Source organism: Loxodonta africana, chromosome 1, assembly GCF_030014295.1.
Source record: "Loxodonta africana isolate mLoxAfr1 chromosome 1, mLoxAfr1.hap2, whole genome shotgun sequence".
Lineage (NCBI taxonomy): Eukaryota > Metazoa > Chordata > Mammalia > Proboscidea > Elephantidae > Loxodonta > Loxodonta africana.
Genome location: NC_087342.1, coordinates 109,967,871 through 109,970,987, shown reverse-complemented (window position 1 = coordinate 109,970,987; position 3,117 = coordinate 109,967,871).

Genomic DNA, 3,117 nt, shown 5'->3' with positions numbered 1-3,117 from the left:
CCTTGTACCTGTGGATGTGATCCTATTTGGAAACAGGACTTTTCTTGTGTTATGTTAATGAGGTCATGCCAGCGTAGGGTGAATCCTAAACCCAATCACTTCTGAGTTATAAAAAGACCAGAATAGCCAAAGAGACACACACACTGGGGCAAGACAGGCTCCAAGGAACCTCAAAGAATGCCCAGGACTGCCAACACAGAAGGACATCCACCTGGAGCCGCACTCTGAATCTGGACTTTTAATCTCCTGAACTGTGAAAAAATAAATTTCTGTTCTTTAAAGCCACCTACTTGTGGTATTTCTGTTATGGCAGCACTAAGTAACTAAGACATAGCTCTTGCACCTTCTCCCTCATGTCTGAGAGTCCTTTAACAGAAAAAAAAAAAAAAGTAAAGAGAGAGGCTTACCATGAAAATATCTCTGGAAGAAGTACACAGGAAGTCAAATCCACCTTCAAATGAAAATGCCTGGTAATTATGTGTGCTAACCAGTATTTATTGGGCTCCTACTATGTGCCAAGGCGTCCCTGGGAGGTGCAAAACAGTTAAGCGCTCAACTACTTGCTAATAGGTTAGGGGTTCGAATCTACCCAGAGGTACCTCAGAAGACAGGCCTCGCAATCTGCTCCTGAAAGGTCACAGCCTTGAAAACCCTATGGAGCACATCGTACTCTGCACACAAGGGGTCGCCATGAATCGGAATCAATAGCAACTAACAACAACTATATGCCAGGTTGAGTAAATAGTCCTTAATCTCCTCATTTTATAAAGACACTAAAGCACAGAGAAGTTAATAACTTACCCAGGGTTACACAGCTAAGTACCAGGTGAAAAAAATTATCTTTTTTTTTTTTTTTAAATGCAGAACATCTGACCTAGAACTTTTGTGCTTAATTACCTCACTGTATGGAAACCCTGGTGGCGTAGTGGTTAAGTGCTATAGCTGCTAACCAAATGGTCAGCAGTTCGAATCTGCCAGGCGCTTCTTAGAAACTCTGTGGGGCAGTTCTACTCTGTCCTATAGGGTTGCTATGAGTCGGACTCAACGGCAGTGGGGTTTTTTGGTTTTTTACTGCTTCTCTGTACAACCTGATGCCAGTTCCTTCTTAAAGGCAGGCTTCCACAGTGGGAAGAGTTCTAGGTACCCAATATAAGAGAACAATCATGACAGGAAAGGTAAAGAAGTTAAGCCTTCTCCAGTGTTCACAGTTTCACTCACTTTACAATTTCACCTAGAGGCAACCAGGACAAAATGACCAGTGTTCTGGGCAAATGTTAGAGTTTGCCCATTTCCATCTTTAGTCTCTCGTGGGACGTTGAAGGACTCCTGCTGCCTTTTTTTTTTATAGAAAGTAGACCTCAAATTAGCCACCTAATTGTCCCCCTAAATGGTGCAGCTTGAATGCATAGGCGATTTTCATTTTCATGCATATGAACTTTCCATAAGGTTCCAACAGCCAGTGGTGGTATTTTTATTTTTGTCTCAGATTTACCACACATGCTCAGAGTGCTGGATGTCATTTGGACACATCGGAGGAAAATATAATACCCCAGAAATGAAGCGTGATTTTAAGGTTGTGTTTAAACATATAGAGAATTAAAATTTTTGCCCATTAGTTTTGGCCAATTCATTTCCCTTGTGATATGCAGATTAAATGAGCATCGGATTTGCTACTTGGATTATTTGCATTCTTTGCTTCCCTTCAAAGAGTTGGGCTGTTCTTTAGCATCAGTTTGGAAGCCGGTCTTAAGAGAGTATCATAGTGGTTTGAGCAGGCTTTCTGGAGCCAGACTGTGTGCTTTCTAATTGTGGGTTCACCACTTCTTAACCTCGGAGACCTTGGGTAAAGTAACTCACTTGTAGATCAATTTCCATAATGTCAAAGGGGCTAACAACGGTACCAGCTTCACGTATTGTTGCAAAGAGTTAATCCTTACAAAGCACACAGAATAGTATCTGGCATACAATTATTGCTGAATAAATATTATTTTGGATCATATTTCATGTGTGTGTGCGTACACAAAGCACCCAGATTTAGATAAAATCTCTACTGAGAATCAAAATATATACACCCTCTACATTCTTAACATTCTAATATTCACTGTTATGAGTACATGAAAGTAACCAAAAAGGTACATGGCATCCTAAATGATCATTTTACCAAGGTTTGAGTTTGACTCATGTCCATTACGAAGCTAAAAAGAGAGAATGAGTCAACAAGTGACTGAACCTAGTTAACTTCCCTGTGTCTGCATTTCAGTTCTGCTTTGTTAATCTTATGTAATATAAAAATCACATTTAATCCTTAAAATAATTCCATTATTTCCTATCCTTACAGATGAACCAGTTACGTGCTACAGAAGTGGTATGAGTTAAGGCTGTCCCACTTATAATTAACAAAACCACAACTCAAATTAGTTTAGGCAAAAACGAGCATTTATTAGCACATACAACTGCAAAAGATATTAGATGGATACACCTTCAGGTACAGCTGGATTCAGGGGCTCAAAGAGTATTCTCAGAGTTCTCTCTCTCTCTGTTGTGGTTCTGTCTCCCTCTGCGTGTTTATTTCATTCCTAGACAGATCTGCAAGGAAATACATCTCTGAGGCTTACAGACCCATAAATTAAGATCCAAAAGGAAGAGAAACTTCTCTTTCCCTTGTGTGTGTGCGTGTGTGTGTGTATGTGCGTCAGTGTGGGACATCATGACTGGCCTAGCTTGAGTCATATGTCAACCTTGCAGAAACCACTGTGTATCAGTTATGGTTTTGTTTCCTATCAGTAATAAAGATTCAAAATGCCAGTGACTTACAGTGAAGCCTACTTCTCTAGCACGTAAAAATCTATAGATACCCCCATCCAACATTGTGGGGAAAAAGATTATAGCTTTCATCCATTTCTAATTATCAGAGGCTCCCGATATTACCAGATACTACCTGAGGAACCTGACATTTGTGAATGCCACATTGGCTCAGGTCAATTCACAGAAGGAAATGAGCCAGGGTGGGGGAAGGATAAGGGAAGAAATAAGAGGGGAGGGGTGAGACATTTCAGACTTGTAAGAGACTCTGAGGGTCACTACGGGGAAGTTCAAGATGATCCATTCCCTGTCTGG